Source organism: Hyperolius riggenbachi, chromosome 9, assembly GCF_040937935.1.
Source record: "Hyperolius riggenbachi isolate aHypRig1 chromosome 9, aHypRig1.pri, whole genome shotgun sequence".
In the NCBI taxonomy this organism is placed as follows: Eukaryota; Metazoa; Chordata; class Amphibia; order Anura; family Hyperoliidae; genus Hyperolius; species Hyperolius riggenbachi.
This window is the reverse complement of record NC_090654.1, coordinates 167,960,665-167,986,406: the sequence shown is the minus strand read 5'-3', so window position 1 is coordinate 167,986,406 and position 25,742 is coordinate 167,960,665. Positions and strand designations below refer to the sequence as shown.

Here is a 25,742-nt window from a genome sequence, read left to right as displayed (position 1 = left end):
CACTACTTATCACAATGCACTGATCTATATCTTGTTTTTTCCGCCACCAATTAGGCTTTCTTTGGGGGGTACATTTTGCTAAGAGCCACTTTACTGTAAATGCATTTTAACAGGAAGAATAAGAAAAAAATGGAAAAATTCATTATTTCTCGGTTTTCAGCCATTATAGTTTTAAAATAATACATGCCTCCATAATTAATTAAAACTTGCGTATTGTATTTGTCCATATGTCCCGGTTATTACACCGTTAAAATTATGTCCCTATCACAATGTATGGCGACAATATTTTATTTGGAAATAAAGGTGCATTTTTTCCATTTTGCATCTATCACTATTTACAAGTTTAAAATAAAAAAAATATAGAAATATTTCATCTTTACATTGATATTTAAAAAGTTTAGACCCTTAGGTAAATATTTACATGTTTTTTTTTTTTTATTGTAATTTTTTTTTTTTTTTATACTAAACATTTTATTTGGGTACTTTTGGGAGGGTGGGAGGTAAACAATAGATTTATAATGTAAATGTGTGTTAATTCTTTTTGTTTTTTTTTTCAGGTGTAGTATTACTTTTTGGCCACAAGATGGCGGCCATGAGTTTGTTTACATGACGTCACTCTAAGCGTAGCACGCGCTTAGAGTGATGCATCGGGAAGGAGACGGCCAAAAAAAGCTCAGCTTCCGAGAGAAGCTGTCGCTTTTTCAGCGGGGGAGATGAATCAATGATCGGGCTCCATAGCCCGATACATTGATTCCTTGGCTACCGAATCCGCGGCCTGGAGTGCGCGTGCACGCGCACGATCGGCCACGGGGGCGCGCGGTAGCGCGCATGGTTCCTGGACATAGAAACTACGTTATATCTTTTTTTTTTTTTTTTTGCTTCAGTGTCACTTTATGGATTAGGATTGTAAATACAATCTCATTAGTTAAGTTTCACTTTAGATTTACTTCAAGCTATCAGAATAATTTATATGGCCAGGTTAACTTACAAATCGAGAATTTTTTTCTTTCTCTAATTCAATCAGGATTCTAATTCAGTTTGTTCTGTTTACTGCCCAGCACATGGGACATCTGTAAAATGACATTTTTTAGTTTATGCATAAAGCTAACCTAAATCCGTACTTTCACCTCCCTAAACTGTTACAGACTTCCCCAAGTCACTAGAGATGTTGTGAACATAGAATTTTCTGTTCGCAAATGGCGAACGCGAACTTCAAAAAAATGTTCGCAAACAGGTGAATCTGGCGAACCGACAAATTTTAAAACCTACAAAGACTATTTATGGCCACAAAAGTGATGAAAAAGTTGTTTCAAGGGGTCTAACACCTGGACTGTGGTATGCCGAAGTGGGATACATGCCAAAAGTCTCACCAAAAATTACGGAGTTGACACAAAGCCGGGATTTAATGCCTAAAGGGCAGGAATCACATTATGCAGAGCTGTCAAAAACAGAGAAATGCAATATTACTATCAGAATACAGTGAAATAATAATGCACTGGAGTGGTTCTGTGCCTGTAACTTAATGAGGCAACAGCAGTAGTGTGCACACAGCTCTTGGTGTCAGTGGGCTGTGGATTGTCACACACAAAAAGGGGGGGGGGGGTCCAGGAAGAGGTGCTAGCTGACTGGCTGCCATGTGTCTGCTGACTGTGAGGTAAGAGGTCAAAGTTTAGCTCAATAATGATGTATAGGGAGCGAATTGAACACGCCAAATGTTCGCCGATGTTCGCAGAATACTGCTCGACGGCCAACTGTTCGGGCCATCTCTACAAGTCACACCTTTTTCTGAAAAAGTCACAAGCATACCATGGGGACAGGTTAAGCTATGCTGCAGTAGTCATATTTCCCTAACTGAACTTGATAGGAAGGAATATTTACATTTCTTCGGTGTAGGTAGAAGAGATATTGCCACAAAATATGATGGCAATTAAACAAAACACAAAGGTAAGGCAAGTGATAGCTCTAATTTACCATAAAACTACAGTTATCCTTTAGAGCACATGTTAGATATTGAGCACAATAGACTTCCAGAGTTTAACAACACATTTTTCTCAAAAATGTATAATGCAAGGCCAGATACATGTTTGCTTTTTGCAATGATCCGGAGCTTTATTAGCCAACATTAGGCTATGCATGCATCATAAGGCTATGTGTATACAGCCTAAAGTTAGTGAATGGAGCTTTGCACAATCAGAAAATGCATACATGAGGCACAAAATGAACTCATTGCTGTAAGAACAAATAGGATTAGTCATTATTAATTGTTAAGCAGGGGCATCTGCTCAGCATTGCTCTCTCTCTCTCTCCTTTCCTACTCCCTCATGCACTACTCCATATGCCCTCCTCCCTGCCTCCATAGCAACAGAATGCATCACTAGCCTATAGGCTAGCGACACCTCTGTACAGAACTTAGCCCAAACCGTTGCCTGAGGAATTGAGCCCTGATCCATGCCAGGTTACTCATACATATGTACAGCAAAAACTCGGTATACAGAGGCGCCAGAGTAGAGTAAAACGTTTTAAAAACTGCTTAAAATCAGAGGGGGGTGTTAGGGTGGACTTACCTCCCTCTTACAAAAAAAAAACTCACTCGAGTCTCGCTAAAAAAGGATTGACAAATAATTTATTCAACTCCACAAATGCAACGCATTTCGCGGGCGTGACCCCGCTTCCTCAGGCAAAAATGGGAGCACAACTCAGTGGGTCAAGCAATAGGTTTGAGCGCCTCTGTCAAGATATCCCCGTCTGCTTTTAAGCATTTTTTTTAATGTTTTACTCTGCCGCTTCTGTATACCGAGTTTTTGCTGATCTTCTAGTCTACCCTGGGTGGAGGGGTGCATCCCCCATCTACTATCTACAGAGAACGACTTCTTAACCTGAGTGGGGTCAGGTTCTAATGCTCCCCACCTGCATTTAAAGTGGTTGCCTTTGGGTAACCCGTGTTTGTGAGTATATACACATAAAATTGTATTGAACTCTTCATTTTACCTGACAATACTACACCATATTGGGCTCTCCATTCTCTTCTTGTTTTTAATCATACATATGTACATACAGCTTTCATCTTTCTTCTTCAACTATAAAACGTGTGTAAAGTTAAATAATTCTTGGAAAAAATATTACTGAAAAAAAGCCTAGATTGTCCTGAAAAACTTTGATGGCATAAGTAATTAAAAGTTATTGCCGTATCAATAGTGACACAGATGAAATGCCACAATTATCAGGACTGTCAAGGCCTAAAAACCCAGTACTGCAAAGTGGTTAAAATGGAAAAGTGGAAAAAAAAAAACGAAACCCTTTGCAGTACACAGGCCCTAACAACACCCATATCTCCTCTGCTTCTGGCTGTGTTAGGTACAATGAATAATGTTGATGATGGCACATTCGGAACCAGGGGAATTTGGGGGAAGGCCACTTAGGCTGCAGCCTAGGGCACCAGAGAAACAAGAGTGGGTAGTCAGACACCCGCCCAGTAACCTCACTCCACCGTCTGTTGTCACCCTGCTGTGTTCAAATCAAAAAACTAAGAAGAAAAGAAAAACTCACTGCAGTACCAGACCAATCAATGTAATATGCTAATAGGCCCGGTGCACACCAAAACCCGCTAGCAGATACGCAGAATGCTAGCAGATTTTGAAACGCTTTTTCTTATTTTTCTGTAGCGTTTCACCTAGCATTTTGCGGTTTTGGGAAGTGTTTTTGGTGTAGTAGATTTCATATATTGTTACAGTAAAGCGGTTACTGAACAGCTTCTGTAACAAAAACGCCTGTAAAACCGCTCTGAACTGCTGTTTTTCAGAGCGGTTTGCGTTTTTTTATACTTTACATTGGAGGCAGAAACGCCTCCGCAATCCAAAAATGCCTCACCCTGGGAGTATGCGTTTTAGCAAAATGCCTCCCGCTCTGGTGTGAACCACCCCATTGAGATACATTGACCAAGCGTGTCTGCAGCCGCAAGAGGCTGCAAAAACGCCAAAAAAACCCACTCGGTGTACACCAGCCCATAAACAAGATTTTATTGGACAAAAAGAATATCAATAAAAACAATTACAAATCATTAACCAGGTGATCAAGTAGGAGAAAGCCGCGATCCATATAATATTAATTATATAAATGTGATAATAAATAGTATTAACAAGTTTTAACAACCAGAGGGTAACCGAAATTTTCTTTTTAAAAAAAATTATATATATATATATATATATATATATATATATACAGATCAAAAATTGGGTCAATTAAATCAATTAGACACCCACAATACTATCACTCTAGTGCAATGACTTACCGGTAGTTAAATCTATGTAGCAACTAAACGTGCACTAAAGTGCATGAGCATGAGCAATAGGTGTGCAATTAACATGCAAACGTGCCTGTACATAAATATTATATACAGTAGTATCTAAAATGCCATCAATGATAGGTAAAAAGGCAAATGCAAATGCAAGACAAAAGAAGAAATCGCAGCAGATTACATAGAGCAGTGCACCTATTGTGAGAAAGTAAAGGAAAAGAATAGTTACCCAAAGAATAAGTAGATCAGAACCAGCCATCTGTGATTCCCCTAATGCCTTGGTGCATGTCGTAAGTACGCCCGCTTCCTAAGGAGGCACACTGCAGCCTGCATTTGTGTGCAGCGGGCAGCTATAGATGGAAATTAGGCCTCTTGCACACTGCACACGATTCAGATTCAGATTCCGCTTTTTAATCTGTTTTTACATCCGATTCGGATTCCGATTTGCAGTGTGCAGGGAGCAAACTGCAAATCTGAATCGGAATCGGAAGTAAAAACTGATTAAAAAGCGGAATCTGAATCTGAATCGCTTGCAGTGTGCAAGAGGCCTAAGAATCACTTCCTTCCTTCCTTCGTACAAGCACCGTTCCTATTGGCCATACGCCTCCCACTTTCCTCTGTGCATGGTGCGCAGAATTAAGCCTGCTGTGCCCTGACAGGTCTATTTTCGGAAGAAGGAGAAAGGGTGTCCCGGCCAGATCCCCAGAGCCACCATGCACAGCCCAGCAGCACCTGGGACCAGCAGGCATCACTCTGGGACATGATCTGTGGGCCGCAGTGAGGAGTCTGGGCCTCTGTGCTGGAGGGGGAGGGAGCAGAGATGATAAGAGGAGACCGGGAATACCTAAAATGGCGGACGGTGCAAGGTGTTGATATCAACAACATTATTAAACTGCAGTATAGTAAAGCAACCACAAGATGTCACTGTCTATAAAGTGAGGTGATAATCTCAATGGTATTTTGATTTTTTTACTGTATTCACTCGGTGTTCCTCTTCGTTCTAAAAAAGCTGCATTTCCTGATGGTGGTGTACATCTCTGCATATTTTTCTTCAGTAAAGTGTAACTTGCTATACTGGGTGTCTCTCTGCATGTACAGACCACTCTGCTCCATCACAAGAATCCTGCCTGGCTGACAAAGAGAAATCTGGAGGTGCGTGTGCAGGAACAGCTACTAGACGGTAAGCAGCTCAGGGCAATAGGGAGAGACGAAGATCAGGCCTGGGACAAGCTGCAGGGAAGGCCGGGGAAAACTCACACTGCTGCTGTCTGTGTGTCTGGTCTGAACTTCTTTGCACAGTGGGTTGTGCTGCCTGTATCTCAGTTGTCTGTGCTATACAGCTTCACTTCAGAAAAAGGAAGCTTTAGCTTTGGAAAGGGAGGAGGGGACAGGTGGTGACAACGGGCTTAGGGTGGTGAAAAATACAAATCCAGCACTGTTTGGAATGTTGTTCCTGAATGATTTTGATCAGAACTCGAATATTTCCAATGCAGGCAGCGGCAGGGGTTTTTAACACAGTTATCACTAACTGTGGCCACTGAAGTCTACGCCCAGTTCAAGCTCTGTAATACTTCCTCCTTCCAGTTGTAAAGAAGGAAGTACTATCGGAGAGTTGGAATGCAGCATGAAATGCAGTGGCAAGAGGCAGTGACAAAGGTGAGTTAACAACTCCTGCATAGTACAGATTCAGTTTTTGATCCAAATCATTATGAGCAATGTTCCAAATGCTACCACCCATGTGTTACAATTCAGAGTCACAGAATTCAATAGTGAAGAACCCTTACCTCAAGGTCTACTAGCAGTTCAAGTTGTGCAAAAAGCCACAAACATTTACAGGTGGGGTATTTAAGGTCTCATCAGAGCTGCTTAACCTCTTCTCAACCACAATTTTTTTCCTCTTTAAAACCAGAGCAATTTTCACATCACGCTCCTCCCATTCAACAAAATTTGAAGTCAGGCTCTGCTTCACTTCCACCATTGGTAAAGCAGAGCCTGACTGAAATGATCCGCTCAGCTGTCTGCACAGGCAGACAGCTGTTTGACCATTCTTAAGGTCTGAGTGCTACAGGTCTCTGGAAAAGAGACCTGTCTTCCCTTTGCAAGTTTCAGAGTTGCTCTGCTGCTGAGGAATTTGCATATACTTGTCATGCAAATTGCCTAGCTGCCTCCTTTGATGGCTTGCAGTATAAATACCTTTTGCTCCCAGAATCCCTCGCTGGTCATAGAGGTTTGTTCCTGCTGAACTCACCTGGAGTGTCAGCAATTGCTATCTTAGTGTAGCTATTCTTGGGGAGTGCTCCTTGCACTCCTATTTAGTGCAGTCGGTTTGTGTATAATCTGTACTGTCTATTCTATCTTGTCTGTGTGATTGCACGGTCGCCAGCGGTTGGCGATAGTGAATCGTTCTGTCTGTTGGGATCGCACTCGCCCTAGCGGTAGTTCCTTCTGTACTCTGCTTGGGAGTGTAGGCCAGAGCTGCGGTTGCTACTGGTTATGCCTTCTGTCTTGCGATTGTCTTGTCGCCAGTGGCGGTCGACAGGAAATCGTTCTGTCTGTTGGGATCGCACTCGCCCTAGCGGTAGTGGCAGTGCTTCCTTCTGTATTCTGCCTTAGGGGTGCTAACCAGAGCAGTGGTTGCTACTGGTAGCCCCATCTGTTTGTCTGTCTGGATCGCACTCGCCCTAGCGGTAGTGGTGGTGGTTCCTTCTGTACTCTGGGAGTGTAGTCCAGAGCTGCGGTTGCTGCTGGCTACTCCTTCTGTCTGTCTTGTCTGGTTCACGTTCTCTTTTTCGTGTTGGTGTTTCATTGGTTAGTTAGGGTCACACGCTTATCACTGGGCGCCTAACGCGCGGTGATCATGCTTAAACGCATTTGCTGTTGTGAATAAGTGCGGTGTGCGCGTTTAGCTAGCGTTTGTTATTTTCCTTGTTGTTCTGATCTTGGTTATTTGCTGTGTCTTTTGTACCCTTGTGCTCTGTCCTGCTCAGTCTTGTGTCACTATTGGCAATCGCCATCCTTGCGATTGCGTTCCCACTTTGTTTCCGCTGTTGTGCGTTCACCGTTGCTGGGTGGCAACTAGATTGGTGGACACACATACATTCTATCCCTGTACTCTTTCAGTATTGTTGGCAATCGCCATTCTTGCGATTGCGTTCCCACTTGGTTTCCGCTGTTGTGTGTTCACCGTCGCTGGGTGGCGACTAGATTGGTGGACACACACATTCTGTCTCTGTGCTTACTTTTCCCTCTACAGGTGCATTGCACCAAATCTGGGTTCTATTGTTTAATACACTTGTGGAGGACTTCCGCAGTGTCAGCGCACATCTTGTGCGCTGACCACGGAGATATCACACAATCGTGACACTGACTTCAAATTTTTGTTTAATGGTTTACCGTATCTGCCAGACTCATGCTCCCTCAATTCAGTGAGGTTTCCACAGTTGTTAATGCCAGTGAGTTCCAGGAACTTTGTTTTGTTGCTCCTCCCATTCATTCGCCAGTAACTTTATTGTTACATATCACATTGAAATGATCTATACAATTGTTTAATTTGCCACAAATTAGGCTTTCTTTGGGTGGTACTTATTGCTAAGAATTATTTTATTTTATATGCATTTTACAGGGAATAATAAGAAAAAAAACATTATTTCTCAGTTATGAGCCATTGTAGTTTTAAAATAAAATGCGCTGTGACAGATTTAAAAAAATGTTACATTTGCCTATTTGTCCCAGTTATTACCACTTCAGCCTACAGAGTCGAAAATCGTATGCATCCAAGCAACGTTCACCTCCTATTCATTTGCCAATAACTTTATAACTACTTATCACAATTAATTGATCTACATCTTGTTTTTTCCGCCACTAATTGGGCTTTCTTTGGGTAGTACATTTTGCTAAGAATTATTTTTTCCTAAATTCATTTTAACAGGAAGATTAAGAAAGAAATGGAAAAAAATCATTATTTCTCAGTTTTTGGCCATTATAGTTTAAAATTAATACATGCTACCATAATTAAAACCCATGTATTTTATTTGTCCCGCTTAATACACCGTTTAAAGTATGTCCCTATCACAATTTATGGCGCCGATATTTTATTTAGAAATAAAGGTGCATTTTTTCAATTTGCGTCCATCACTATTTACAAGCTTATAATTTAAAAAAAAAAATTAATAAGATACTCTCTTGACATGGATATTTAAAAAGTTCAGACCCTTAGGTAATCATTTATGTAGTTGTTTTTTTTTTTATTGTAATTTTTTTAAATTTATTTTTTAATAAAAAAATGTATTTGGGTAATTTTAGGTTGGGAGGTAAACAGCTTATTTTAGATGTAATATAATGTAATTATTTATTTAAAAAATGTATGTGGGTGCAGTTTACTATTTGACCACAAGATGGCCACAATGAAAAAAGTCCTGGAGTGTACGATCACGCTACCAGGAACTATTACAAGGCTGTAATTTTTTTGGGGAGGCAGAAATACTGTGCTCTCTGCTTAGAAAGCGTCGTTTTTTTCTCCGGGAGACTTAGATCGGTGAATGGGAATTATATTCCCATTCACTGATCGGGGAGGTAACGGCAGGCAGCAAGACCACGCGTGGGAGCACGCCCAGGGGCGTAGCAATAGGGGGTGCAGAGGTAGCGACCGCATCGGGGCCCTTGGGCCAGAGGGGCCCCGAGGGGCCCTCCCACAACTACAGTATTAGCTCCCTATTGGTACTGTGCTCATAATAATCACTTCTATAGATACTTTTAATATTGGTAATCATTAACAAACTGTTCCCCATCCCCTTCTTGCACCTCTGACACTGTAGTTGCCATTAGCAGGTTTTGGTGCGCCGTATCAATCGTTATGTATAGAGTGCTTGGGGGGCCCCATGTACAACTTGCATCGGGGCCTACAGCTCCTTAGCTACGCCACTGAGCACGCCTGATCGTGCGCCTCACTCAGTGGCAGCAGCACAGTCTATCTTGACTGATATATCCGTCCAGATAGACTTAAGTGGTTAAATTGTGTCCCTATCACAATGTATGGCGATAATATTTTATTTGGAAATCAAGGTGTATTATTTCCTGTTTAGTGTTTATTTTTTTAAATGCTATATTAATAACTACAATTATTTGCAAAAATAACAGTAATATACCCTTATGACACACATATTAAAAAGTCCCTAAGGTAACATTGAATGTATTTTTTTAAAATTATGTCATTTTTTTTTTACAAGTTTACAACTATGGATTAGAGGTGAAAGGGGTTAAAAATGAATTAAAAAAAAGTTTTATTATTTATTTTTCTTTATAATAGTGTACGTGGGTGCATTTTTACTTTTTGGCCACAAGATGGTGCTACACTTAATTCCCGAGTACTGTAAACAGTTCACAGGAAGTATTAAGCGTATCTGCCTTACTTTCACTTTGTGAATGAAAGCTGGCATCTCGCTGACACAGGCTTTCATTCATCACAGGCACTGTGATCAGGTTTGTGAATGAGCTGTTCCCATTCACCTGGTTGTTAAGTGACGTTTCCAGGGGCGTAAATATGCATACCAGCAGTGGGAGAGGGTTTACTACCTCTGCAGAGTTCCAAAAAAAATGCACTATTGCTGAGCGATGAGAACAGAGTTGGAAACATTGCTCTAGATTAGAGATGGCCCGAATGGTTCGACTGCAAACGTATTTGCGCAAACTTCTGTGAACCGCGAACTATATGCGAGTTCGACCCACCCCCTATACTACATCATTAGGGTCAACTTTGACCCTATACATCACAGTCAGCAGACACAGGGTAGCCAATCAGGCTACACTCCCTCCTGGAGCTCCCCCCCCTTATAAGGGCAGCATCAGCCTTTTCACTGCACTCTCGTCATTGTGCGCACCAATCCAGCATGCCCGTCACTACACAAACAGCTGTGTGTGGAGCGTTACACAGTGAGTTTGGTGTGTCAGTGTGAAGCAGTACACTACTTACATTACCTGATTGATGTATACTCATGCAAGATGTTTTAAAGCACTTTAGGCCTCCAATTTAGCATGCAATGTGATTTCTGCCCTTAAAACGCTGCTGTGCGTCAAATCCAGATTTTTCCCCCTCGGGACTTTTGGCATGTATCCCACTCCTCCATGCAAAATCTCAGATGTTAGACCCCTTGAAACATTTTTCCATCACTTTTGTGGCCAGCATAAATGTTTCTAGTTTTCAAAATTCGCTTCCCCATTGAAGTCTATTGCGGTTTGAAAAGTTTGTGCGAACCAAACTTTTTGCAGAGGTTCGCGTTCGAAGTTCGCGACCCTAAAATCGGAGGTTCGAGACATCTCTACTCTAGATTACTATCCAGCAGGTTTTCCCAGAAGGGAGAGCTTCTTCACAGCATTGCATAATGTGTCCAATACAGAGGAACATAAAACATTGGTAAGAAAGTAATATCTGATGTGTGAAAAAACAATGTCTGATGTTCCCTTGTGATGAGGTATTATACTGCTGCTCTAAATTCTCTTCAAGGCCCCATTCAGTTTAAGAATATCAGTGGACAGCACCATACAGCCATCTGCTTCTACTAGTGTGAGCAAGTCCCAAAGGTTCAGCAGATCCAGCGAAAGGTCAGTGCCAGGGGTGGCATTAAAATCTTGGCCATAGTCCTTACATAGCTCTCAACTATCCATCTTTTGAAAGGACAGTCCCTCTTTGGGAGCCCTGTCCCTCTGTCCTCCTCATTTGTCCGTCTTTCAGGACTTGGTCCCTCTTTCTATGTAAATATATATATTATACACTAAAAATGTGTTTGATTGACTCTAAACTTTATTCCCATCCTTTAAATTAATATATTACTAATTTGACAATCTTAATATGAAGGAAAATGAACCAGGATAGAAAGGACCAGTGTGGTTTGAATTATAAAACAACATATTTTTCTTATGAAATCTTTATGGTATGCATGACTAGGTGTATGATGGGGGTGTGGTCAGGGGTGTGGAAGGGCATGGCTTAAGTGTCCCTCTTTCTCATCTCAAAAAGTTGAGAGGTATGGTCCTTTTTCTATAAAAAGGCTATCCAGGGAAAACATCACTTATAAATTCATTACTGCATATGTGTGAACAAAATTTCAGCACAGCAGTATTTTGCAGATCCCTAAAAGGGGAGTAATTACTGCAATTACAGCTAAGAAATACAAATTTCACCAGATAAATTGTGGAAGTGCTTGCTTAGCTATATACAGCAAATGCAATAAACAAGCCAAAGACATAAAAATGGTTCAGCTCTAATGCATATTCAATCACCCACATCATGATTTGACATAAGCATATTGTTCCTTTGTACTCACAGACGTTGAATGGTAGATTATAGAGAGCAGAAATTGATGACATGTTCAATACTGCAGCCTTACAGCGAGTGAGCATCAGTTGTTTGATTGAGCCAAATAAACACTGGATCAATATCACATCATATGGAAGGCCTATAAACATCATTATAAATTACAATTACAGCATTATTTCACTGTAATCAATGTGAGGACTAAAGTGAACACTACTAATCTGCATTGCTCTATTATATACATGTAATCAATATACTTCTGTGATTGTGTGGGGATGTGATTACCGGTACTGAAATATCATATTTTATTTGGTGATGACAAGTATAAGAGTTTTTATGTACTTTACTTTAGACTTGGAACTCATTTTCTCATGTATTCATTATAAATTGCCTTAACACAAATAAATATTAAACAAAATGTACTTTTTTTTTCTCTTTTTCAAGCCAAATATTACAATGTATGTGTGTGTGTGTAAAAACATTGAGGCTGGATACACAGTGGTCAGGTGCATAACGCACACTTTATAATGAGGGCGAATAACAATGGAGACTGGACTGACTTTAATACAAAGCCTGCATGCAGTGAGTTAGAATAATGCAATCAGTAACAACGCAATACTGTGAAAAGCACCATAGAATTGTATTGGCAGTGAGATGACATGCAGAATTATTCTTCAACACAACCGAGCGCTGTGAACATAGCCCTGAAAAGAATATATTTTACTCATCCCACATGGGTGGTATGTGGGTTTTTTTTCGTTCAGCTTGGGTCCTTTTGCACATTATCTTAGCTGTTTCTGGCACTGCAATTTTCTCTCCACTTGCCACTGCTAAATGTATTACCTGCGTTGTTGTTGGTACTTGTCTACAGCCACAATGCCTGGTTGATTGGCCAGTACCTGACTAGAGCCACTCCGCTCTGATACAAAGGCAACGCTAGCCGCGTCCGGCCAGTGTTGCATGTGACGTAGTCGCTCCGTAGCTCCGCCCGTTGCCTTTGTATCAGAGCGGAGTGGCTCTATGTTTTTTATTGCGCAGTGAGCGGAGGTGCTTGTAGTTCATAGATACGCACCACCCTAAGCCTGACATAGTTTGACCTCATGCCGCGAACCCCTATGAGATAATCTAAGGGTTTTGTAATATTGTTTTAGACTGTCATTTTGTTGGTAACTGCTTTTAAAGGTGCCACGCACCATTTTTAAAATAAACACTTTTACGCTATGGGAGCTTCTCCTCATCCTTTCAGATGTCTGTGAGCCGTTGGAGTGTTAACCAGTGGTGGCAGTGGGGTGGTGTATATATATATATATATACAGTAAGTGCTGCTATAAATTGTGTTATGATTTTTCCTCCTTGTTATTGTTCCTTTTTACGGGGTGGTGTATATAGTGAGCTTCGCCATAGGACTGCATTTGGCATGCATACAGTCTTCAACAGTAGTAGAGATCACTTGAAGTCTTTCTGTTGCTATGGGTTTTTAGGTAGCCGTGTATAGGTGCCCCCAGTATAGGTAGCCAGTTATAGGTGCCCCCTGTATAGGTAGCCAGGTGCAGGTATAGGGGCCCCCAGTATAGGAAGCCAGGAATAGGTTCCCCCACTATAAGAAGCCAGGTGTAAGTGCCCCCAGATTTTATTCAGACACTACATATTTTCCTACATCTTCAAAACATACTAATAAGTCAACTGGATTCCCCCTAAACAATCCTATAGTGAAAATATTAGTTTATATGTCTATGGTAGGGATTGTACTATGAGCTCCTCTGGGGACAGTCAGCGACATGACTATGTACTTTGCAAAGTGCTGCAGAGGATGTCGGTGCTATATAAATACATAATAATAATATGGTAGGACATTAGACTATGGCTATAGTAGGATTAGATTGTGAGCTCCTCTGAAGACAGTCAGTGACATGACTGTGTACTCTGTAAAGTGCTGCAAAAGATGTCAGTGCTATATAAATACATAATAACAATATGATAGAACATTAGACTATGACTATGGTAGGATTAGATTGTGAGCTCCTCTGAGGACAGTCAGTGACATGACTATGTACTTTGTAAAGTGGTGCGAGTGATAAACGTGACAAAACCACTGGCACTGTTCCCCCAAGTCTATAAATGTGCCCCATGTGTGCATTTAAACATTACCTGTCCTGTGTCGTTAACCACATGGTGCCCATACATCTTCAGCTTCTTCTGCGGTGTATGGGCAGCTGACAGATCTCTCTCTAATCAGATTCGATCAGAGAAAGATTTCTCTCTTGGTGGAATCTATCCATCATTGCTAGATGTATGGCTACCTTTACTCTAGCATGGCAGCATTAGGACCCTGTGCAGTGTCATTCCTGTAAGTCCAGGTCCTTATCAGTACTGGGAGTGGAGGGGGGTCACTGACTGTCCTCATCCATGTTTAGTGGGTGGTTAATAGTAGCTCCACTTTTGAATTTGTGTTTGTAAGCAGAATGGTTCAAATTATGTTGCTGTTGGAGTTTAAATGGTGTCATTTTATGAGGTTTGTTATCTGTTGCATAGATGGGGGGGGGGGGGGGGGGGTTAATGAGTGTGTACAAGCTTTGAGTGACTTTTATAGATTGTATAGATTTGATTTATACACATTGAGGATGGCTTGCTTCTACAGTATCAGCATATCATTTGTAAAGACAGGTTTTAGGGCTCCTTTACACTCTATGGGACTCCCATACCCACCTGTCTATTTTCTATAATCCCATGTTCCCATTGTCTATCTACTCTGGCTAGTTCCCAAAACCTCCTTTTATCCTCCCAGGTTCTAGTTTCAAATCACTTTCAAGTTTCTAACCATATTCTCCTCCAGCACAGCTGTATTGTCCCCATTTGGGCATGGACCATCTCAACTGTAGAGTCTGCAGACAACGGAGATGTCTACCCAGTTCTCCAATAACCGAAACCTATCCTTCCTGCACTAGCTCATCAACCATTTAATTCCCCCAGCTCTTGCTGCCTTTCTGTAGAAGCATGTGGCATCGGCAGTATTTCTGGCCGTATTTGAGAAAAAAAACACCTTGAAGGTCCTTGCCTTGAGTTTATCTCCTAGTTCCCGGAAATCATTCTATAGGACCTTCCATCTTTCACTAACTTTGTTATTTTTACCAATGTGTATCCAGACTGCTGGGTCCTCTCCAGTCCCTCCCATCATTCTGTTAATGTGATCCACAACATGTGTATGGCAAATGTGATTATCCTGTCTGCCTGAATATCTACCAACCTTGCTATCTTGAACCCGCTGAACTCCGCTCTCCTCCACACTGATACCAGTCAGCACCTGTTCAGTAAGCACAAGGCTCTTCTCCATGTTAGCAGTGAATATCAGTTTTGCAAGCTGCTCACTCAGCTCCCTGATCATAGTTTCTAATGGTACAACTTGCACACATCGAGTACAACTGTAGCCACCCTGAAACGTTTTCTCCAGCTATGGGTATAATGCAGTTGCGTAGCTAAGGAACTATGGGCCCCAATGTAAGTTTTCCATTGGGACCCCCCATGCAATCTATACATAACACTTGATATGATGCACCAAAACCTGCCAATGGCAACTACAGTGTCAGAGGTGCAAGAAGGTGATGAGGAGCAGTTTGTTAATGATCACCATTATTCAATGCATCTATAGAAGTGATTATTATGAGCTCAGGACCAATAGAAAACTAATACTGCAGTTGAGGGAAGGTCCCTCAGGGCCCCTCTAGCCCAAGGGCTCTGATGCGGTTGCAACCTCTGCACCCCCTATTGCTATGCCCCTGGTACAATGCACAAGATGTACACTACACTGATTTGCTCAAGATGGAGACCATAATGAAATATAAAGTGTAAAAATGTTGCGGTAGTGAAACCAGTCAAAGGGCTTGATTCATCAAGCTGCACTGTTAAAGCAGAACAGCTTAATGTGAGGAATGGGAGCTCAGTGCATGCTAAGCTGGAGTAGTGCAGCATAGTGAGCACTGCTAACTTACATGCACTCCTTGTAACTAACGTCAGCTCCACTCGTCCTGCCCTGAGCCCCAGCGGGTCCAGTGGCTTTATAGGACGTGATCCCCACTTGTTGATTTGCCCAATCGGCAGCCTGTCAAGTGAGTAAAAACTACCACTGCATAGCATGTGCTGACTCGCTCCCGCTACATTGATGGATCAACCCCAAAGACCCTCTTACAGTTGTTTTCATTACCTGTGTTCTAACACCTGTTAATAATGTCTTTGTTCCTCTTAATTCACACCACTTACAGAGCAAGACAGTATTACAGCTAAATATGTAGACCTGGCTACCAGTCCCTCTCACTGATTAACTACTCACAACTACACTGCTGCAAAGAAGAAAAAAAACACTGGCTTTAAAAAAAAAAAAAAAAACCTGACTGCATGGTTGGATTTCCTGCAAGAATTAAAATATAGCAATAAACAAGCAGAAGACAAAATCAGTAAAAAGCACTAGGCAAAATGAAATGCACCAAAAACAGAGGAATAAAAATAAACCACACACATTATTTAATTTCCCTCCACATCTCCAGCAGATTGGTCAGCCTCTTGTTCAATTTACAGTTCACTGTGGTCATCAGCTCATGCAAAATGGGAGCAAAACCAACAGTGTTACGTTAATATTCTTGCTCAGTGTGTGTATGTAGGTAAGTGTATATATATATATATATACACACACACACACAGATATACTGTATATATACACAAACCTCAATGAAAGTTAATTTTTAGGATCATTTTTTCCTAAGGGCGGTATGCATTGGCTACTTTAAAAAAGAACCGTAACCAAGAATTGAACTTCAGCCCAGTCAGTAGCGGATACCCCCTTTTCAATGAGAAATCTTTACCTTTTCTCTAACAGATCATCAGGGGGCTCTGTGTGGCTGATATTGTAGTGAACACCCTCCCACAGTGTGATGTCAGTACCTAAGTACTGACTTCACACTGTGGGAGCCTTGTTGCATTGTGTGAAATAACAGCTGTTTCCAACTGCCAAAAAGCAGCATCTCCTTCCACAGACATCATCTGCCAGAAGTCAAGATGTTGCCATGTGATACATTTCAGAATATAAATCATGGAGAAGAAATATTTTACAATGGGCAAACACTGACTAAATAATTTATAAATAAATATTGTAAAAATGTAACATGTTTCTTCATTACAGTTCCTCTTTAAAGAGGAACTCCACTGAAAATAATGCAATAAAAAAAGTGCTTCATTTTTACAATAATTATGTATAAAAGATTTAGTCAGTGTTTGCTCATTGTAAAATATTTCCTCTCCCCGATTTACATTCTGACATTTATTACATGGTGACATTTTTACTGTGGACAGGTTATGTAGTTGCTGCTGCTAGCTGTTTTGGCTGTTAGAGACAGCTGTAAACAGCTAATTCCTGTCTGTGAACCTTGTTACATTGTAACAAACTGCCAAAAGTACCGCGGTCCCAGAGCTTCTTGTGGGAGGGGTTTCAGCACAAAATCAGTCATACAGCGCCCCCTGATGGTCTGTTTGTGAAAAGCAGTATATTTCCCATGTAAAAGGGGGTATCAGCTACTGATTGGGATAAAGTTCAATTCTTGGTTGGAGTTTCTCTTTAAGATTAAGAATTACCGGTATAAAGAAGAAGTTTGAAAAATACAAATGCAAAAAAAAAAAAAATGAAAACACCTGTGTTTTGTGTAATTAACTTTAACGCAGCAAAGCAAAGAGTCTGGATTAAACGAAGAGATAAATTTAATGTTAGCGTGTAATATACGAAAGTAGATAGCAAGTGGAATTCTCAGCAGAACAGATAGATTATCCACACAGGCAAAATTATACTTATAGACTGGCGCATCCAATTTCAAAGACGAGGCAAAAAATAGGAAATTCATGGATTTTAATAAGCCAGTATTGACCTCCTGTGCTGCTACATTATACACTGTATAGACAGTAAATGTGAAAGTGAATACTTCCTTTTGCTTTCAAAAAGATGCATTATCTTTGTTCACTAAATTGCCAGTGGGCCTCATACATTAAAGTGAACAGAATTAAAATGTTTGTAAAGCCCATGGTAATGATATTCTTTTAAAATGGTTTTACTATTTCATATATCCTTTCAGCGAATGCAGTTGACTTCTAAAGAGTCAGAAACAACAGCTCTCCTCTAAAATAATTGCCAAGTACGGCCTTCTTAAATGGGTACCTGAACCAATCTTCTGCATAATAAACTAAATGTATGGTGATTATGCAGGAGAACAGGGCGCCAAAAGGATAAAAGGAAGCTAAATGAGCTTAAAAACCAAATTCTTGGTAAATAGAGGAGGTAGTGGTGGACTTACCTCCTCCAAGTAGACACACAACGACTGTAGTAAACACAGTCAATATATTTTATTTATGAACTCCAAATATGCAACGCGTTTCGCAGGTTTGATCCCGCTTCATCAGGCAATAACAACGGAGCAATAGCATATGTGGTCAGTAGAAGAGCCAGGCTCTTCTACTGACCACATATGCTATTGCTCCGTTGTTATTGCCTGATGAAGTGGGATCAAACCTGCGAAACGCATTGCATATTTGGAGTTCATAAGTAAAATATATTGACTGTGTTTACTACAGTCGTTGTGTGTCTACTTGGAGGAGGTAAGTCCACCACTACCTCCTCTATTTACCAAGAATTTGGTTTTTAAGCTCATTTAGCTTCCTTTTATCCTTTTGGCGCCTCTGTTCTCCTGCATAACATTGAGTCCACCCTGGGTGGAGGGTTGAACCCCCTTTTTCTCATCTACAGAGAGCGACTTATTATTCCTGAGTGGGGTCAGGAAAATCTCCCCACCTGCCTTTACAGTGGTTGCCTAATGGTAACCCTGGTTTGTGAGTATTAATATTTACTCTATCTAGTAACCATTTACCAGTACATATTACACTATTGGGGCTCTTGGTGTTCCTTGTTTTAAATGTATGGTGATGACCACTTACGTTTTTCATACCTTGCTGCTATATTTTTTTTTAATTATTATTATTATTGCAGTAAAATCCCTTAATAGTAAACTTAAAGGGACCTGGCCAAGTATTCCACCTGAGCACTGGGTTTACAATAACTAGATTCTACTGAATTATTACTCTCTCTCTCTCCCCCACTCCTTAGATTGTAAGCCTCTGGCATGGTTCTACGTTCCCTAGTGTAGTCTACATGATTGTGTGCTCTTTTCTTATGACAGTCTGTACTTGTATTACTGGGCCTACCTGACCAGCCCATAATCGCATGATCATGTATCTTGCACCGTTTGCCTTGTATAACTTTGTTCTATGTTGTATAACCTTGTTACATCTGTCATCCTTGTATCATTGTATCTATTTATTGTCCAGCACGTCGTAATATGTTGGCGCTTTATAAATACAATAAATAATAATAATAATAATAATTCTCCATCCAATATGTAGGATTAAAAGAGACCTGAAGCGTAATGAATTTAGAGACTATCATCTTCGTTCCCCTTTAAGAAATGCCGGTTGACCAACCATAAAGCTGATCTTTTGGTTTCATTGAAAAAATATACTAAAGTACCTCCTCCATGTCCCACTGTAATGCCAAGGGAAACGATACCTAAAATACCTATTGATGAACTCTCCAGCACTGACATCACCCACTGTTTCTAGTGATGCCAAACACGGCAGCACTGCAATTGACTTATCTCATAGTCCAGAGTACTGCAACTGTGTTGTGCACATCATTCAAATGGGTAGATAGCCAACACCTCCCAATCGATCAAGTGCTAAAATACCTTGGTACTGGAGTTAGCTGCTTTATACACTTGATTAAAGCATTATGGTGTGCACATAGCGCAACCAAAAACATTTGAGGTAACGTGTTGCAACACACGCACAAAAGCAATTGGGAAGCCTCATTGGCAAACATTTTTGTGTGCATCAATGTGTACGATTCTAGCAAAGCACTCCATGTTCTGTGTTGTGACAATGGAATCAGTTGCACTGCATCACAGCTGATGATTTGTGAACTGTTCATAGACTTTGAATTTCTGCAATTCAAAGTCTATAAACATTTGATACTAGTCTATAGCATCCATTACAATGCAACGTACGGTTATCCTTTAAACTTGATACAATAATAAAGCGAAGAACATTATATATATATATATATATATATATATATATATATATATACATATATATACACACACATATACACACACACACACACACACATACATATATATATATATATATATATATATATATATATACACACACACACACATACACACACACACACTCATTCCTAAATACTGCACTTAAAGACCAGGGGTGTATATAAGCAAATTGTTGTTTTTATGACCGCCACGAGCAATCGCATGCATTCCCATCACCAGCCACTAGCGCACTGATTGGTGACTATGGGGACATGTGTTCCCAAAGCTGATCAAATTACCTGTGAATGAATGATCACAGCTTCAGCCAGCAACCAGTAATCATTCATGGAAATGAAAGTGATGGCGGGGCGGAGCTCCGTTATCCATGTGGAGATGCGTGCGCATCTCCTGCAATCCCCATTCACAGCCATTCATGTCAATCAGCATGAAGTGGTCCTGGGGCTGCCACTGTGTGCATGCCAATTGGCGTGCAGTGGTCGGCAAGTAGTTACATATGCCTTGTTTCGCAAAACTGTTTCACTGCAAGTCACTTTAAAAGACAATTGTTATTTATTTTATTTAAGTATTTATATATTGCTGACATATTATGCAGCGCTGTACAGAGTGTATTGTCTAGTCACTAACTGTCCCTTGGAAGGACTCACAATCTAATCCCTACTATAGGTCTATATATGTATCATGGAATGCATGTATCATAGTCTAGGGCCAATTTAGGGGAAGCCAATTCACTTATTTGTTTTTTTTTAGGGGATTGTGCGAGGAAACCGGAGTGCACAGAGTAAACTCACACAGACACGGGGAGAACATACAAACTCCTTGCAGATATTAGCCCATTACACAAAATCCCTGTGGCCCTCTGCTGTTCTGCTTTAAAATTCTGATTAACATTTTGTAAATGCTAAAAGCTACTACAGAACTGATTTCATCTGAAAAATAAAACTGAAATAAACTTTCCTCTCTACTTGACCTTATTCCACGTAGATTGCCCACACTTACATACTAGTGTTTTGCTGCTGATCAGCATCATGTCACTTTGATGAACTATTGAATCTGTTCTCTCTTTCATAAGAGCTGCACTTTTGCATTTTGTAAATTGCTGTAACTGCAGAGCTGATTTTTCTAATTTACATTTGACACTTGTTCTAAACACACTCGGGTTATCTCTGCCTCAGAAGCTTGCTTCCTCTGCACTCCTGTTGCCTTCACAGAGATTTATAGATAGGGCTGGTGCACACCAGAGCGGTTCTGGAGCGTTTTTTAAAACGCTTGCAGGGGGAAAACTGCTTGGCTAATGAAAGTGAATGGGGTGGTGCACACCAGAGCGGTTAATTTTTTCCACAAACGCAAACTCGGGGGCTGCAGTATTTTTTAGATTACTGAGGCGTTTCTGCCTTAATGTTAAAATATAGGAAAGTGGAAAACAGCTCTGAAAAAACGCTAGATCAGAGCGGTTTTCCAGGCATTTTTGTTACAGAAGCTGTTCAGTAATAGCTTTACTGTAACAATATTTAAAATCTGCTACACAAAACCTCTCCAAGAAACGCTAGGCATGTTTAGAACATGGCCTCAATTCACTAAGCTTCTCTCCTGTCTTTAATAACTCTTCTAGAGTTGTTACCATGGTGATAAGGCATGTAGTATTCAGGAAACATTTTACCTCAGGCAAACCTTAAGTTAACTCTTCTGTCTTTAAGTTAACTCTTCAATCCTTAAAATAACTCCAGAGTTAAAGACGGGCTGTTTATTAACTGCATGTGAAAATAACTACAGAGGAGGTAAATTAACTACAGAGGAGGTAAATTAACTACAGAGGAGGTAAAATAACTACAGAGGAGGTAACTTAAGGAATGAAGGGATAAGATAACTCTCTCTTAGGTGGAGGTAAGTTTTCTCTTGCCTTATTATCTCCAGCATGATCTTAGTGAATTGAGGCCATTACATGCCTAGAATCGCTCTGAAATCTGCTTCAAAAACCTCTAGCATTTTGCAGATCTGCTAGAGGTTTTTGATGTACACTGGGCCATAGAGTGGTCAGTAGAAAGGTGATTTTTTTCAAGAACAAACTGCGTATGAGTAAATAAAAGCTATGTGAGAGGAGAAATAATTTGCTTACAATGGAGTTCCTGTACACTAACATATAAAATATAAAGCAGAAATTATATACAGCATGTTCTATTTTTTAACAAAATTAGATTTTTGCAGAAACTATTTAAAATATACAGAAAGCTTTAGTAAATAAAGGATTTCCTATGTTTGATCTGGAAACTTCAATATCATAACAAGGTCACAGTAGCCATATCTGAATGTGAAAATTCATCTAATGTTAAAACCTACCAAGGTTCTTTTTTTTTTTTTCTTTTTTTTCTTTTTTAATGTAAATGCCAATAAATAACATTTATGTGCTTACCATTATTTATTTACTTAACTGCATGGCAAAGAAAACAGGAAAAACAACCTGCTGAGATCAGACGTTTCAAACAAATATACGATCGGTTATCCTCACATTCTATTTACAATGAACATAATCCTAATTAAATAGCTTGGCACCATGTTCTCGGTTTAAAGGAATTCAATGAGCAGTCACACAGCAAGTCTCTTAAAATTGCTGGATTTAATTATGTGTGCTTGCCTGTTCACTTGTGAAAGGGACAGTGTCATCACTTCTACACTAAAATTGTCCATGTTCTTTTAGTTATTAAAGAGTTAAACTCCATGGAAGGAACACAACTTCTCAATTTAAATTGTACAGATGTTTAATTCCAATCATGCATATTTGCTTTTTCTGAGACTTAGGCTAGGTTCACAGTACGACGTTGCAGTGCTGCGTTATAAAGTCTTACGCAGGTAACCGCAATGCAATTAAAACGCTATGTAACGGTCACAGTGCGACATTAGCGTTTCATTGTCATGTGTAGTGGTACGGTAATGCAGTACTGCAGTGTGTTACCTCTAAACGCACACGCTACCATGTACAGGAAAGCATAATTTTCATTGACTGTACGCTTTAATCTGCGTTAACACTTTTTTTTATGTTGTAATGTTGCATTGCAACTTTACAACGCAACGTCCCACTGTGAACCTAGCCTCAAGGTGCCCATACATTACTCAATTTTCCTGTTCAATTGACCATTCAACTATTTTATCAGATTGGGGGGAGTGGATTTTGTTTCGATATCTGGTCGAATTGATCAATTTACTTGTTCTGGCAGGATGAAAAATATTAGTCAATCATAAAAGAATCGGCTACTGTTCACATGATTTCAATTGACACAAATATTGAGTTTTGGTTTTAGGACATGGAGGCACAACATCGTTCAGCTCAATTAATGGGGTAGAATCACAAAGGATCTTGTTTGCATTGTGTGGGCCACTAGTCGATCGACTTTCAATCAATCACACTGTTGTTGATCGCCTAATAAAGTTGAACATTTAATCACTCAATGGAAAATCGAATGATAAATGACACCTTAACAGTAGAGTATATGTGGCTTCCATTGTGTTTTGGCTGCTTCTTAAATGTACAGATCACAACAATAAAACAGCATTTAGTGGAGCAGTCCAGAATTATTGCATGTAGTGTTGGGCAAACATCTAGATGTTCGGGTTCGGGCCGAACAGGCCGAACATGGCCGCGATGTTCGGGTGTTCGACCCGAACTCCGAACATAATGGAAGTCAATGGGGACCCGAACTTTTGTGCTTTGTAAAGCCTCCTTACATGCTACATACCCCAAATTTACAGGGTATGTGCACCTTGGGAGTGGGTACAAGAGGAAAAAAAAATTAGCAAAAAGAGCTTATAGTTTTTGAGAAAATCGATTTTAAAGTTTCAAAGGGAAAACTGTCTTTTAAATGCGGGAAATGTCTGTTTTCTTTGCACAGGTAACATGCTTTTTGTCGGCATGCAGTCATAAATGTAATACATATAAGAGGTTCCAGGAAAAGGGACCGGTAACGCTAACCCAGAAGCAGCACACGTGATGGAACAGGAGGAGGGTGGCGCAGGAGGAGAAGGCCACGCTTTGTGAGACACAACAACCCAGGCCTTGCATGAGGACAAGAAGCGTGCGGATAGCATGCTTTGTACCGCCATGCAGTCATAAATGTAATAAAGATAAGTGGTTCAATAAACAGGGACCACGCGGCAACGCTAACCCAGCAGCAGCAGGCGTGATGGAACAGGAGGAGGCGCAGGAGGAGAAGGCCACGCTTTGTGAGACACAACAACCCAGGCCTTGCATGAGGACAAGAAGCGTGCGGATAGCATGCTTTGTACCGCCATGCAGTCATAAATGTAATAAAGATAAGTGGTTCAATAAACAGGGACCACGCGGCAACGCTAACCCAGCAGCAGCAGACGTGATGGAACAGGAGGAGGCGCAGGAGGAGAAGGCCACGCTTTGTGAGACACAACAACCCAGGCCTTGCATGAGGACAAGAAGCGTGCGGATAGCATGCTTTGTACCGCCATGCAGTCATAAATGTAATAAAGATAAGTGGTTCAATAAACAGGGACCACGCGGCAACGCTAACCCAGCAGCAGCAGACGTGATGGAACAGGAGGAGGCGCAGGAGGAGAAGGCCACGCTTTGTGAGACACAACAACCCAGGCCTTGCATGAGGACAAGAAGCGTGCAGATAGCATGCTTTGTACCGCCATGCAGTCATAAATGTAATAAAGATAAGTGGTTCAATAAACAGGGACCACGCGGCAACGCTAACCCAGCAGCAGCAGACGTGATGGAACAGGAGGAGGCGCAGGAGGAGAAGGCCACGCTTTGTGAGACACAACAACCCAGGCCTTGCATGAGGACAAGAAGCGTGCGGATAGCATGCTTTGTACCGCCATGCAGTCATAAATGTAATAAAGATAAGAGGTTCCATAAACAGGGACCACGTGGCAACGCTAACCCAGCAGCAGCAGGCGTGATGGAACAGGAGGAGGCGCAGGAGGAGAAGGCCACGCTTTGTGAGACACAACAACCCAGGCCTTGCATGAGGACAAGAAGCGTGCGGATAGCATGCTTTGTACTGCCATGCAGTCATAAATGTAATAAAGATAAGTGGTTCAATAAACAGGGACCACGCGGCAACGCTAACCCAGCAGCAGCAGACGTGATGGAACAGGAGGAGGCGCAGGAGGAGAAGGCCACGCTTTGTGAGACACAACAACCCAGGCCTTGCATGAGGACAAGAAGCGTGCGGATAGCATGCTTTGTACCGCCATGCAGTCATAAATGTAATAAAGATAAGTGGTTCAATAAACAGGGACCACGCGGCAACGCTAACCCAGCAGCAGCAGACGTGATGGAACAGGAGGAGGCGCAGGAGGAGAAGGCCACGCTTTGTGAGACACAACAACCCAGGCCTTGCATGAGGACAAGAAGCGTGCGGATAGCATGCTTTGTACCGCCATGCAGTCATAAATGTAATAAAGATAAGTGGTTCAATAAACAGGGACCACGCGGCAACGCTAACCCAGCAGCAGCAGACGTGATGGAACAGGAGGAGGCGCAGGAGGAGAAGGCCACGCTTTGTGAGACACAACAACCCAGGCCTTGCATGAGGACAAGAAGCGTGCGGATAGCATGCTTTGTACCGCCATGCAGTCATAAATGTAATAAAGATAAGTGGTTCAATAAACAGGGACCACGCGGCAACGCTAACCCAGCAGCAGCAGACGTGATGGAACAGGAGGAGGCGCAGGAGGAGAAGGCCATGCTTTTTGAGACACAACAACCCAGGCCTTGCATGAGGACAAAAAGCGTGCGGATATAGCAGCAATGCTTTTTGCCGTCATGCAGTCATAAATGTAATACAGATGAGAGGTTCAATAAACAGGGACTGGAAACGCTACACCATCCCAGATGTTCATTGGTCGTGTTACTTGGTTGGGGTCCTGGAGTGTTGCGTAGTCATTTCCAATCCAGGATTGATTCATTTTAATTTGAGTCAGACGGTCTGCATTTTCTGTGGAGAGG

The 25,742-nt window shown here is 41.2% G+C and overlaps 1 protein-coding gene across 1 annotated transcript in view; it reads right to left on the bottom strand.

Annotated features, from left to right (window-relative positions):
• Positions 1 to 25,742, bottom strand: part of LOC137533581 (voltage-dependent calcium channel subunit alpha-2/delta-3-like) — a 1,358,331-nt gene that overhangs the window by 675,715 nt on the left and 656,874 nt on the right. The window lies entirely within an intron of this gene.